This window comes from Anoplophora glabripennis, unplaced genomic scaffold, assembly GCF_000390285.2.
Source record: "Anoplophora glabripennis isolate ALB-LARVAE unplaced genomic scaffold, Agla_2.0 scaffold395, whole genome shotgun sequence".
Taxonomy (NCBI): domain Eukaryota; kingdom Metazoa; phylum Arthropoda; class Insecta; order Coleoptera; family Cerambycidae; genus Anoplophora; species Anoplophora glabripennis.
The window spans coordinates 448,462-464,023 of record NW_019416558.1 but is presented as its reverse complement, the minus strand read 5'-3'; positions in this window follow the sequence as shown (position 1 = coordinate 464,023).

Genomic DNA, 15,562 nt, shown 5'->3' with positions numbered 1-15,562 from the left:
GTATCCCAAATTTTCAACCCGGAAAAACCTTTAAAAACCACCCCTTTGAATGAAAATAATATAAAAATTTTTTTTTCAACTTGAAACGTTTTAATCATGCATTCTTATCAAATTGAAATTGATTTCTTGATTAAAAAATTTTTTTTATCGATTGCAACTTTTCAACCCTTGAAAAATACCCCTTCTTTCGAAAATAAAATGAAAAAATTTTATTGAAAGAGTAGAAACATTTTAAATGTGTACTCGTGTTAAATCAACATTTATTCCCTTCTGATAAAATAATTTTGAATCGATTGCAACTTTTCAACCCTTAAAAATTACCCTTTACATTTATTTATATATTTATATGTATTTTCTTAAAATTATCACCTATAAGATTTTTAATCGCACAAAGGCTCATTTTGCAGGGAATTGTAAGGGCTACGTGAATTGTTGAGTTGATCTTTTTTAAGCCCTTCATTTTTAAGTTTGAAGGGTTTAAAGGGCTCGAAAAGGGTGGTTTTCTCATTCATATGATAACTTAAAATGGCGATATCTCGATTAATATTAATTTTAGAGGAATAATAAAAAAGCAAAATCTTCAGCAAAAATAAAGCTAAATTTTTTTACTCTTGTATTTTTTTCATACGCCCTTTAATTTTTAAGTTACAGCGTAAAAATCGAATTTTTTTCAAATATTTGAGAAATTAACATTTTCAAAAATTAAGTTTTTTTCGAAATCATGCTCTGTAAGTGAGCCAAAGACCCAGAACATATTCTTAGAACATAAATGAAGAAATCTGCAAATGGATTGCATTTAATTTTAATTCTGTCACTAAAGGCACTGATTTGTTTATTAATTTTTTCTTAAAAAAAATGAGACTGTCATGTTACTTCGATCATATTTCCGTTAATTTTGATTCTAGAGACTTTTAAAATAGCTCATTTTAAAGGTTTTTCAAAGTACTTTAAAAAAGGTGCAAATAGTTTTTTTCCTAATATTTATTGTTTTGGCGTTATTTAACGTTAACTGGTTCCAATTTAGTTTTTAGCTAACATATAATAATGTTTAAAAGCCCATAACTCGGTTTATATTGCAATTAGAGAAAAACAAAATAATACCATTAGATTTATTTTTTTATTACCTTTCTTTTTGTTCATTACAACTTTTTCGTTAAATCGAATGGTTTCAGAGTTATTTGCGAAAAACTGTCCGAAAACAAGCACTTTTCTAGTAAAAAATCAACATTTTCAATGACGAATTACTCGGAAAGTACTGGATTATCCAAAAAACTTTATATAACATTTGTTACTTAAAATTGACTCCTCTATCGATTATTTTGGGCGTAAAAATTTCCACCCCCAAGAAGGGGTGGGAACCACCCCCAGGGCAAAATCACACTTCGGCACTCTATAAGTTTTGTTCCTTGAGGCATTCCCCACATTCAGTCAAAATTTTACGTCGATCGGTTCAGTTATAAAGGATTCGGAGGTAAAAACTGGACTAATAGGCTGTATCACACAGTGGCGTGGGATTGAGCCCAACACGAACCTTTCCCCATAAGCGTCGCGCTCCTGGCCAACCAACTGAAATCGGCGGGGGCGCCNAGTTTCTGAGATACAGCCGCTTACCTCGCTTATTTGCCCACCCTGTACAATGACACATATTTTTTATTGGATGAAAATTGTCAATTTGGTATTGAAAAAACGACCTTTTCTTTTAAGGCAAAATCAACATTTTGATTCCAAAACTCCACCATTTTTTCAGAGTTTAATATTGCATTTCGTCATTATACGGAGAATTCTTTCTAATTGACCAGCATACATATTTTTTTTTATTGTAAGCACTCTAGCGATCGGTATCACTTCAGCAGTGGAGGAATTTTTTGCCCTCTCGAAAGTTAGCGCATAAGTCGCTTGCATTACATTATTTTTGTACGAAAAAAATATTTTATACCGTTTATTTACAGGCAAATACATCCCTAATGTTTGAAAACATTCCATAGAATAGTGTTTCCCAAAAATCGCTATATAGCCCAGTTACTGTAGCTGAAAATATAGTAATACCTCTGAATTTTTTATAACTGCAACGATTTTTCTCAAAATTTAGAATTAGGCTCATCTTACCTTCCACTTCAAAACTTATATATGCGCTAGGTGTGCTTTTTGTTCTTGAGGGGTGAAAACCACCCCTTATTGGAAAAAAAAGAAAAAATACAAATTTAAGCATTTTATGTAACCAAATCTTTTTTATTTATGCAGTATGAGTAATTTCATGTGCTATCTAACATGAAACGTAAAGTATCCCAAATTTTCAACCCGGAAAAACCTTTAAAAACCACCCCTTTGAATGAAAATAATATAAAAAATTTTTTTTCAACTTGAAACGTTTTAATCATGCATTCTTATCAAATTGAAATTGATTTCTTGATTAAAAAATTTTTTTTATCGATTGCAACTTTTCAACCCTTGAAAAATACCCCTTCTTTCGAAAATAAAATGAAAAAATTTTATTGAAAGAGTAGAAACATTTTAAATGTGTACTCGTGTTAAATCAACATTTATTCCCTTCTGATAAAATAATTTTGAATCGATTGCAACTTTTCAACCCTTAAAAATTACCCTTTACATTTATTTATATATTTATATGTATTTTCTTAAAATTATCACCTATAAGATTTTTAATCGCACAAAGGCTCATTTTGCAGGGAATTGTAAGGGCTACGTGAATTGTTGAGTTGATCTTTTTTAAGCCCTTCATTTTTAAGTTTGAAGGGTTTAAAGGGCTCGAAGAGGGTGGTTCTCTCATTCATATGATAACTTAAAATGGCGATATCTCGATTAATATTAATTTTAGAGGAATAATAAAAATAAGCAAAATCATCAGCAAAAATAAAGCTAAATTTTTTTACTCTTGTATTTTTTCGTACACCCTTTAATTTTTAAGTTACAACGTAAAAATCGATTTTTTTTTAAAATTTGAATAATTAACATATTCAAAAATTAAGTTTTTTTTTCGAAATCATGCTTTGTAAGTCAGCCAAAGACCCAGAACATATTCTTAGAACATAAATGAAGAAATCTGTAAATGGATTGCTTTTAATTCTGTCACCAAAGGCACTGATTTGTTTAGTAATTTTTTCTTTAAAAAAATGAGACTATCATGTTATTTCGATCATATTTCCGTTAATTTTGATTCTAAAGAGTTTTAAAATAGCACATTTTAAAGGTTTTTCAAAGTACTTTAAAAAAGGTTCAAACAGTTTTTTTCCTAATATTTATGGTTTTGGCGTTATTTAACGTTAACCGGTTCCAATTTAGTTTTTAGCTATAACATATAATAATGTTTAAAAATCCATAAGTCGGTTTATATTGCAATTAAAGAAAAACAAAATAATGCCATTAGATTTGTTTTTTATTACCTTTCTTTTTGTTCACTACAACTCTTTCGTTAAGCTATTTTCAAGAAACTGTCCGAAAACAAGCACTTTTTCAGTAAAAAATCAACATTTTCGATGACGAATTACTCGGAAAATATTGGATTATCCAAAAAACTTTATATAACATTTGTTACTTAAAATTGACTCCTCTATCGATTCCTGTGGTTATTTTGGGCGTAAAAATTTCCACCCCCGAGAAGGGATGGGAACCACCCCCAGGGCAAAATCACACCTCGGCACTCTATAAGTTTTGTTCCTTGAGGCATTCCCCACATGCAGTCAAAATTTCACGTCGATCGGTTCAGTTATAAAGAATTCGAAGGTAAAAACCCTGAGTAACTGGACTAATAGACTGTATCACACAGTGGCGTGGGATTGAGCCCAACACGAACCTTTCCCCATAAGTGTCGCGCTCCTGGCCAACCAACTGAAATCGGCGGGGGCGCCGGCCAACCGATCGGAGATTGAAATTAGGAAACGGACTATTCCAGAACGAAACGAGCGAATTTAATTTCTGAAACGGCGGGCTGTGCAGCCGCTTTAATTGATTAGTTCCCGACAGTAAACGGGTATTCCGAGGCCCTGATTGGCCGGCATTCGTTGAATTAGGGCCCCGCGGCCGACTTAAATATTTCGTAAATGTATAATGTGGAAGTGTCGTGACCGAGGCGGCGGCACACACGCACGCCGTCACGCAACAAGCCGGTCGCAATCGTAGATTAGGGCGGGCGGCCGCAAATGAACAAACCACCCCAGGGGGGCTGCCGCGGTCAAGTACGTACAGGGGGATGCGGTTTACAGCCTTCTTTCTTTGGTTGATTTTGAGGTTTCGTTGTTCGAATTTCACCCATATTTTGAATGCACGTCAAAAAGTCCCACGAAGAGCCCGCGAATTTTAGCCTCAAAAAAATTGCGGCAGGGCTTCATTAGTAAAAATTAAAATGGCGTGTTGTTCAAAAGAAATTTTTGTTATTCCACCTTTAGAAAACGGTCAAATTCCATACATAAATACAACTTTTATGACGGAGTTCAAATTTTAACTGGGCAACTCAGTACACGCAAGTTTTGCTTCTTTAAACGAAACTTTCTGTATTTTTTTAATTTGTGAAATACAGGATGGTCCCGAGGTAATTGGCCAAAATTCATGGGTAGATTCCCCAAGCAAAAATATTGCGATTTAGCCGAACTTACCTTAGTCCAAAAGTTGATGGTTAAAGATATACAGGGTGTTAAATGTAAAATATTATTTTAGTTTTTTTTTCATTTATTCTTTAATAAATGCAAATATTTACACAAAATTTTGGGGTTTGGCGTTCTTTGGGTAGAGGAATTGAAATTTGTTCACATTTTGGTTATAGTTCAAAGAGGGCGCCAGCTGCCGTAGATTTAATGTGTTGGGAACGACATAACTGTTTTGTACTTCTCATATTTGGTATCAAATTCTCATTTTCCAACTTTTTTTACACAAAAAAGGTAGCTGTCCCGCACCGTTTCCGATATATTTGACTTTGAAACTGCCAATGCTAATAGTTGAAATAATGAATATAATTTAGAAATGTCAAAAACAAGGGTTTATTTAGAATAAAAAATTGTAATGAACAGTAAAATAGTAAACATTAGTAAAACAATATGTTTTTTTGACAATAATTGCTCAAAATGTCCACCTCTATGTTCAATACATTTATCAACGCGTTTATTAAAAAATTGTCGTATTTTAAAGTATAAATCCTTAATGCGAAATGACTTTGCAGCATTTAAAATTTGCTGCTAAAGTTCTTCTCAGGTGTTTATAGTTTCTCCATAAACAACTGAATTCATGTAACTTCAAATAATACTTAATACAAATTAGCATACAAACTACAGCAATAAGACAAGTGGAAAACGTCAATTATTTGATTTTTCTCCAAATCCTACTTAAGAAACTTTGCCGCTAAATTAATAATACCTGTAGGTACTTAATTGTAATTTAATGCAACAGCAATGGAAGCTTCAAAGCCAAATATCTCGAAAACGGTGCGACATAGCTACTTTCATAAAGTATACCTTTTTTGTGTAAAAAAAGTTGAAAAATAAGAATTTGATACCAAAGATGAGATACCTTAAAGTACAAAAAAGTTATGTCGTTTTTAACACATTCAATCTATTGCAGCTAGCGCCCTCTATGTACTTGAACTAAAATGTGAACAGATTTCAATTCCTGTACTCAAAGAACTCCAAACCCCAAAAATTTGTGAGGATATTTGCATTTGTTAAGGAATAAATGAAAAAAAACTGAAATAATATGTGGCATTGAACACCCTGTATCTTTTTAACTATCAACTTTTGAACTAAGGTAAGTTCGGCTATATCGCAATATTTTTGCTTGGAGATTCTACTCATAAATTTTGGCCCATTACCTTGGGACCACCCTGTATAATTACGAGATATACATTGTTCTGATTTCAAAAATATACAGGGTGTTCCACCAAAGAGAGATTCTTCTGTAACTTTGTAACTGTAAAATTTATAAAAAAATGGTATTAATAAAAGTTGTCTGGAATCTTCTGAACCATGTAAACAAAATATTTTTAGCTTTACAGGGGGTTCCATTTCGCGTGAGCGCTACATAATGTTGTTATTTAATGGAACACCCTGTATATTATTGCGTTTTTGAATTCCTCGATTAATTTTAGGTAGAGTTTATTAAATGTACACTTACCGTTTACGAGATAATCAATTGCTTTTGAAAAAAATCACGATTTCAGCTCTCTAAATGAGCTAGATATCGTCTAAACCGTTAAAGTTACAAACCTGCAGTTTTCACAGTTCGTTTTGGCATAAATTACTCTATCTTGTAATCTGTGAGCAAAACGTGTACGTTATTCAGGCTCGGAAATAATGAGACCCACATTTAATAGTCCTACGAGTCGAAAAACTTTTTTTTTCAAATGGAATTACCCGTATTAATTGTCATGGGTGAATGCAAAATTGAATGCCCTTTCGACTGATTTTGTTTGTCCATACTTATCTCTAACAGTTTTCCAGAAAAATCAGGTAAGTCCGAAAAAGTACTTATGTATAACAGTGTCAAGAAGGCCTTGGATAACCGCTTTTCTCTCACATTTTATCAGGCCTGGTCTCAATATTTACTGGCATGTTTAAAAAGTGGTTTGACAAACAAAAGTAAACCACTAACAACAACTAAACCAAAACGCAAAACGAAACAAACTTACTCGGAACACAATAAGGAGAAGAATACTTGATTTTTCTGGAATACTGTTAAAGATAATTATGGACAACCTTATATCAGTCGAAAGGGCATTCAATTTTGTATTCACCCATGACAATTCATATGGGTCATTCCATTTGAAAAAAAAAAGTTTTTCAACTCGTAAGACTATTAAATGTAGGTCTCCCGAGTCTGAATAACGTACACGTTTTGCTCACAGATTACGAGATAGAGGAATTTATGTCAAATCAAACTGTGAAAACCGCAGGTTTCTAACTCTTAGACGCTATCTAGCCGCATTTAGAGCGCTGAAATTGTGATTTTTTTTATAAATTTTACAGTTGCAGAGTTATAGAAGAATCCCTGTACACAATACATTTGTTTCAGCAATTTTTTTCTAGATAATTCTTTTTAATTCACATCGACACTCTCTTGTCGACTTACCACAGTTAAATGAACGTCCTATGTATAGACCGTTACATTATTTTTTTATTTTGCTTTGGCATAGACCGGGAATTTCGGGAGGACGACGCTGCCTTACGCCTTGTCGTTGTTTTGGACTAACGCGCAGATTGTAATATCAGGCCGTTACACGGTTTACTTGCCTAATTGAAATTCTTTTTATGTGTCCGAAATCTACCGCAAAAGCTCTTTTATGGACACGTAGGGCAACTGAAGTGAAGCGGTTTGTACGGCAAGCGTTGCCCGTGCATGGACTTTGCAGAGGTGCTTTTAAAACAACCGCGGCAAATATCAAACGGAGCTGGGCGACAACGGAAGTAGATGCGTTATTAAAATTTTATAAGATTCAAATTCACGTTTACGTTAGGTACATGCATGCTAAAATGTCTACAGTGGCGTCGGCATGCCGCTTAATAGGGTCTAATTTAAAGGGTATTCACGCAACTGGTTCATTAGAAGGTTNTTGAAATAATGAAAATAATTTAGAAATGTCAAAAACAAGGGTTTATTTAGAATAAAAAATTGTAATGAACAGTAAAATAGTAAACATTAGTAAAACAATATGTTTTTTTTGACAATAATTGCTCAAAATGTCCACCTCTATGTTCAATACATTTATCAACGTGTTTATTAAAAAATTTTCTTATTTTAAAGTATAAATCCTTAATGCGAAATGACTTTTAACAGCATTTAAAATCTGCTGCTGAAGTTCTTCTCAGGTGTTTTTAGTTTCTCCATAAAAAACTGAATTCATGTAACTCCAAATAATACTTAATACAAATTAGCATACAAACTACAGCAATAAGACAAGTGGAAAACGTCAATTATTTGATTTTACTCCAAATCCTACTTAAGAAACTTTGCCGCTAAATTAATAATACCTGTAGGTACTTAATTGTAATTTAATACAACAGCAATGGAAGCTTCAAAGCCAAATATCTCGAAAACGGTGCGAGATAGCTACTTTCATAAAGTATACCTTTTTTGTGTAAAAGAAGTTGGAAAATCAGATTTTGATACCAATGATGATATACATTAAAGTACAAAAAAGTTATGTCGTTTTTAACACATTCAATCTATTGCAGCTAGCGCCCTCTATGAACTTTAACTAAAATGTGAACAGATTTCAATCCCTCTACTCAAAGAACTTCAAACCCCAAAAATTTGTGAGGATATTTGCATTTGTTAATGAATAAATGAAAAAAACTGAAATAATATGTGGCATTGAACACCCTGTATCTCTTTAACTATCAACTTTTGGACTAAGGTAAGTTCGGCTATATCGCAATATTTTTGCTTGGGGATTCTACTCATAAATTTTGGCCCATTACCTTGGGAGCACCCTGTATAATTACGAGATATACATTGTTCCGATTTCAAAAATATACAGGGTGTTCCACCAAAGAGAGATTCTTCTGTAACTTTGTAACTGTAAAATTTATAAAAAATGGTATTAATAAAAGTTGTCTGGAATCTTCTGGACCATGTAAACAAAATATTTTTAGCTTTACAGGGGGTTCCATTTCGCGTGAGCGCTACATAATATTGTTATTTAATGGAACACCCTGTATATTATTGCGTTTTTGAATTCCTTGATTAATCTTAGGTAGAGTTTATTAAATGTACACTTACCGTTTACGAGATAATCAATTGCTTTTGAAAAAAATCACGATTTCAGCTCTCTAAATGAGCTAGATATCGTCTAAACCGTTAAAGTTACAAACCTGCAGTTTTCACAGTTCGTTTTGGCATAAACTACTCTATCTTGTAATCTGTGAGCAAAACGTGTACGTCATTCAGACTCGGAAATACTGAGACCTACATTTAATAATCTTACGAGTTTAAAAACTTTTTTTTTCAAATGTAATGACCCATATTAATTGTCATGGTGAATGCAAAATTGAATGCCCTTTTGACTGATATACTTGTCCATACTTACCTCTAACAGTTTTCCAGAAAAATCAGGTTCTTTTCTAAAGTCCGAAAAAGTAACTATGTAACAGCGTCAAGAAGGACTTGCAAAACCACTACTACAATATTTACTGACAGGTTTAAAAAGTGGTTTGACGAACAAAAGTAGACCACTAACAACAACTAAAACAAAAGGCAAAACGAAACAAACTGAAACTCGGAACACAACAAGGAGAAGAATAATTAAACCGCTGATCATCAAGTTATGTAGTTATGTAGCGCCCACGCGAAATGGAACACCCTGTAAAGCTAAAAATATTTTCTTTACGTGGTCCACATGATTCCAGGCAACTTTTATTAAAATCATTTTTTTTATAAATTTTGCAGTTGCAGAGTTACATAAGAATCCCTCTTAGGTGGAACACTCTGTAGGTATATTTCCTAAATTCTCTTTAAATTACAGGACTAAATATAATGCCATATAAATCGCAAATTCTGTAACTAGTTGATTTTGGTTTTTACGTCTGCGCTATTTCAAAAACGATTTTATATACACTATATGGTCATATACAATTTTTTTAAACAGAACGTGATTATTTTTTACTATTCGCTTTACAAATTAAAAAATTTAATTATGTAATTTCCGTTCTTGTATTTGTAAAAACGTGTACCTACTATGTACAGGGTAATTAATTCATACCGGTTGGTAGACCATCGTAGGACAATGGAAAGAGCAGATAGGAAACCGTAAACGAGGAAATTTATACGTTATTGTTTCAGTATTTAAAATAAAATACCGCCTTGTCTCTAAGGGCTGTAACGTCATAGATATTAATTTTCCTATTTTAATAATAATCCAATAAAGATGCCATTTTATAAAAAAAAATCCAAACAGGCAAATTTTTTCAGGGTTGCTTGGGGACTGCTTTCTGAGTATCCTACCAAAAGATCACACTCGAATTCCTAGTACGACTTGCGCTATGGGGGTGGTTTCCTAAATATTTTTTTAAAGCAATATGACCTTAATAAAAGTTGTGGATCAAATTTTGAACAACTTTTCCTTATAAAATTTTTGTGTGTGTCTAATCCTTAACGAGTTACTGCGCGTGGTCTTGTAAACATGTTTTTACAAAAAATTACGTTAATAAAAGTTGTAGACGATCAAATTTCTTATAATTTTTTTTTGTATCTCTAATACTTAACGAGTTACTGCGCATTATAGGACTATAAATTCCTTTTCCACAGGACTGGTCTTGTAAACATTTTTTTTTAATAACTTTAATAAAAGTTGGAGAGGAGTAAATGCTCCACAATTTTACTTTATACATTTTTTTATTATCTCGACTACGTAACAAGTTACAGCGCATTTATTTAGGCCTAATTCACGATCTGCATGAAAATCATCAACTCAGTTTAATCATCCTCTTTTCGTGGAAGTGTCAGGTGAATTCATCTCTTCCTCAACGTCGTCCGGATCGCTGTTTGAACTATCATCCTACCTGCGTGCGCAATGTACTGTTTTCAGGGTCATCACCAATATCATCATCATCATCACCACCACTGCAGCTTGTGCAATTTTTTTCATATAATGCGCAGTCACTCGTTAAGTTTTACAGATATAAAAAAATATATAAAAGAGTTATTCAAAATTTGATCATCTGCAACTTTTATTAAGGTCATTTTGCTCAAAAAAAAAATTAAGGAAGCCATCCCCATAGCGCAAGTCGTTCCAGGAGTTCGAGTGTGACCTGTTGGTTGGATACTCAGGAGGCAGTCACATAGCAACCCTGAGAAAATCGTCCTATTTGGAATTTTTTTGCGGCTCCTATAAGCCGAGCACAACTTTATTAGATTATAAATATTTGTTTATGTTATCGAAAGTCCTCATTTGTTATCAACTACTTTTACTAAAATAAGATTTTATATACAGGGTGATTCAGAACTTATAAAAAAAATCTGGATGTACAGGGGACCCTTACAAATACAATTTCGTAAAGAAAAAATCAAAAGGGGCAATTCGAAAATGATTTAAAAATACAGTTCTGCACGGCACTGGAAACTGGTCCACTGTAAAACCTAACCTCGCACAATGCGACCGGCATGGCGGTGTGATAAAAACGGACAAAAACTTTCGCAAGGAAAGAAATAAATACAATTTTATATCACCTATTTTATATCGGGAAATTCAACAGCGTTTGCCTTTATTAATTAATAAAATTAATTTGTGTTTTTAAATAATAAAATCAATTTACATACCCGATGTTACAACAGCAATCGTTCAAAATTTTATCCACCAACGTGTATACACATTTGGGTCTGTCTTACTCAGTTTCTACGAACTAACACAAATGTTGTCTTGTTTCACCACAACACAAATGCTTCACCATAATACAAATGTTGTCTCGTTTCACCATAAATTAAAACGATATCCATCAACTCCGAGTTGCTATACACTCAAACCATTTTTGACACCAACTACTAAAAAATTATTGTAAACACCACAGATAAAAGGTAAACACTATGGCAACGACAATTGCAAAATCGGATTTCAGTATTTGCTGTCGCTGAGGCCACGTAGCTCTCCACGCCTATTGCAAATGACGCTAGAGACTTCAGTTGTCCAGCTATGTAGTGGTTGAATGTAATATAACTTCAACAATTTTTTTCTCGGAAACTATAAGAATTTTACAAACAAATTTTTTACGATATTGATTCCATATCTCAAGTCGCATCTATTCTCAAATTTTTTTGGATAAGTTGTGAATCACCCTGTATATCTTCCTTTTCTAAAGATATATGACGACACGTGTAGAGAAATTATACACTAGCAGATTAAATTTATACAGGTTTTGTCACCGTTGCCATGGTAAACCAAACTTTAAAGCTCATTACTGATATGTTTTATTTGTTTTTGCAAATTTACTATATTTATTCAAAACATTAACACTCAATGAAAAATTATATATTACTCTGTTTTTGAGGCAGTTCAGAAATGTTCGAAATTAATAGGACCGTAGGGTCAAGTGATTTATGTCAATAATGAATACAAATATTGAAAGTCTTATTTTCCACAGCAACGCTGATAAAGTCAGTAACAAATTTGATTGAACTAATATTTTTCTATGTACATATCATTTTATGTATTATGCAAGAGAAATCGAAAAACTTTTTCAATAAATAATATTGTTGAGAAAAAAGATTTTTATACAGGGTGTCTCACATTTAAATAGCAGGACTTCAGGAATCAGTAGAAGACCTCATTTTGAGTCTAAAAGTTCCTATATATATGGGTCCTAAAACGCTTAGTTTCTGAGATACAGGGCGTTCAATTTTATTTTTGTTTTATTTATTTATTTTTTAACTAAATAACCGCTGACAAAAAAAATCATCATGTTGCGGCGAAAGACTTAGTATTTGAGGGCAAATAATTTNATAACGAGCGTTCAAATAAAAACGTGGTCAAGTTGGTTCTGAAAATTTGGACGTAGGGCGTAGCGTATAGCAAATGAACTTAAACGTCATCTGTCAAAGCGCTATATCGCCGCTACCAATTTGAATATTTTCGTTTTAAAAAGCGTTTAAAATGAAAATATTCAAATTGATAGCGGCGATATAGCGCTTTGACAGATGACGTTTAAGTTCATTTGCTATACGCTACGCCCTACGTCCAAATTTTCAGAACCAACTTGACCACGTTTTTATTTGAACGCTCGTTATAATTTAAAGTTTCTTAAATTTTTTGAACACCCCGTACAAGAAATGTTAATTTTTTCTATCCCAATCTTACTTTAAGAACCAGCAAAATTTTTCTCAAGAGTAACTTTTTTCGATAAAGTGAAAAACAACAAAATTTGTCCTATTCAACACCTTTTCTGTGGACATACTGTATATAGAAATATATGTTTTCTCTTTTTTCTAGTGAATCCAGAAATGCGAAAATAGACAAGATGTTCCATTAAAAAAATGACTTAAACACATTTGAATTTCGTCGGGTTTGTCAATTAGTTTTCATTGCCCTTTCTAAAACTGGCTAATTTTGAAAACATCGTTCTACTTTCATTGACCCAAAAATAAAGATATCCGCGTGAACTGTTTCTAAGGCATATACTTTTGAGGCCAACAGTGCTGCATGTAATTTTCTTTTTAAATCGCATTATCTTGAAAACGGCTAATTTTAAATACGGAAATGTTAATACAAAATAACCCTAAAATTTAACGTAAGAGTCCAAAAAATGCAATAATATACAGGGTGTTCTATTTAGAATAACAAAGTTGGTGGCAACTTCCGGTATAAGCGAAAGTGCAACAGATGTGAAGTATTCAACACCATTTCTGTGGTCATACTGTATATACAGGGTGTTAGGGAAATAACTCTCGTAACTTTATCAGGCGATTCAGTATGTCATGCCAAGCAAAAAAGTTTATTACAACATAGGTCCTAAAACCAACCGTTTTCCAGAAAATAAATAATAAACTTTCAATTTATCAGCGGTAAATCTACCTAAATTAGCAAATCTGCGTTTAAAACATTAATGATTTGCATCTAAGTTATCATTATTTTATTGTTTAGTTTTAAAATTACACTTTACATCCAACTACAATGAACATTTGTTAAATAAAAATAAATAATATTGTAGGGCCTGAGACATGGCAATGCCGCATAGGTAGGTACACCAGTGCGACCGTACTTATGATTTATTTGCGAATCAATCAACACGCCCGCGCTGTCAAAAATCTACTTTACAGTTGTTTCTTAATTTACATGTCGGTCTGTTGTGTTGTGACAAGCTAAGTAAAATGTATTCTGTGCGTGAATATCACGATATGCGTCTTATTTATGGAGAAGCTCGGTATAACTCTCAACGAGCAAGACGTATTTATGAACTACGGTTTCCTGACAGACAGTTACCAGCTCGTGAAACATTTGTAGCAGTCTCCCAAAGATTACTTGAGACCGGTAGTGTTATTCCAAAAAATGACAATCGCGGCCGCCAGCGAGAAATCGAAGTGGAAACTGAAGAACAAATTTTAGAATTGGTAGCAGCAGATTCCAGTCGCAGTACTAGAAGTATTGCTCGTCAAGTCGGAGTGTCTCATTGGAGTGTACACAGAACCTTGAAAGAACAGTTGTTGTACCAATATCATGTTCAGAGAGTTCAAGCCCTTTTACCAGCTGATTTTCCTCCAAGAGAACATTTCTGTAGATGGTTCATTAACAAGAGTGAACGAGATCGCAATTTTGTTTCCTGCATATTGTCAACAGATGAGGCTTGTTTTACGCGCAGTGGCATTTGGAATTTTCACAATGCACATAATTGGGCTGAAGAAAATCCCCATACTATTGTGCAAAGGAATAGGCAACATCAATTTTCTTTTAACGTTTGGGCCGGTTTAATAGGTAACTTCCTCATAGGGCCTTTTATTTTACCACGTAGATTAACTGGTGAAGAATATCTAGCTTTTTTGACGAAAGTCAAAGTTATTAGAGGAAGTGCCAATTCAAACACGTTTATGTATGTGGTATTTACACGATGGGGCACCAGCTCACTCAAGTCGTGCAGTAGTGCAGTACCTAAACAACACAAATAAGTGGATAGGCAGAAATGGTCCACATCGCTGGCCGGCGCGATCACCGGATCTGAATCCATTGGATTTCTTCCTTTGGGGTCATATGAAGAATATCGTGTATTCCTCCGAAATTGAAAATGAAAATAATCTTCGAGAACGAATTTTTGCAGCAGCCGATCAAATTCGTAATACGGCAGGGATTTTCCAACGAATTCGTGAAAACTGGATTCGCAGGTGTCAGAGTTGTTTAGATAGTGAAGGCAGACATTTTGAACATTTATTGTGAAGTGTTTAGAAATAATTAGTAATTCTTAGTTGTCTGAGCTGAAATAAAACGAAAGAACTCAAGTGAACTTAATTTTTTAAAATTTATCTGACTATGTAATGTTATCAAAACCAATTCTGAATTGTAGCAATAATTAATTTTACGAAAATAATAAGTTATAATGGTGCGTTAGCCATAAATTTAATAGTCTAGATTTTCAGATTACTTTTTTACAACTGATTTACTCATTCAGAACCCATGTTTAGTTCCGATGCGCTGTTGCCGAACCATACCAAATTTCATTAACACTTTGTACGTGATTTTCTGGAAAACGGTTGGTTTTAGGACCTATGTTGTAATAAACTTTTTTGCTTAGCTTGATATATTGAATCGCCCGGTAAAATTACGAGAGTCATTTCCCTAACACCCTGTATTTGTCAGACATTTAAAAATCAGTGCTTTAACTGTTTCGTTTAACAAAGTGATAATTAAAATGTTTCATAAGTAGTGGGTTATGAAACAGCTCTTAATGGTTCCCCTTAACTTTAATCATCAACTTAAACCATTAGCATTCTTTTTAGTGTATTTTATTACATTTAAATTTACCGTCATTATGATGCAGCGATATGTATTAAACAGTAGAATTGGAGGTTACTCTAATTGTGTTTTTCCATGCAGTTTCCTTAATTGTTTTATGGTCTGTGGTTTCCGATTGTGTCGTTTGCCACA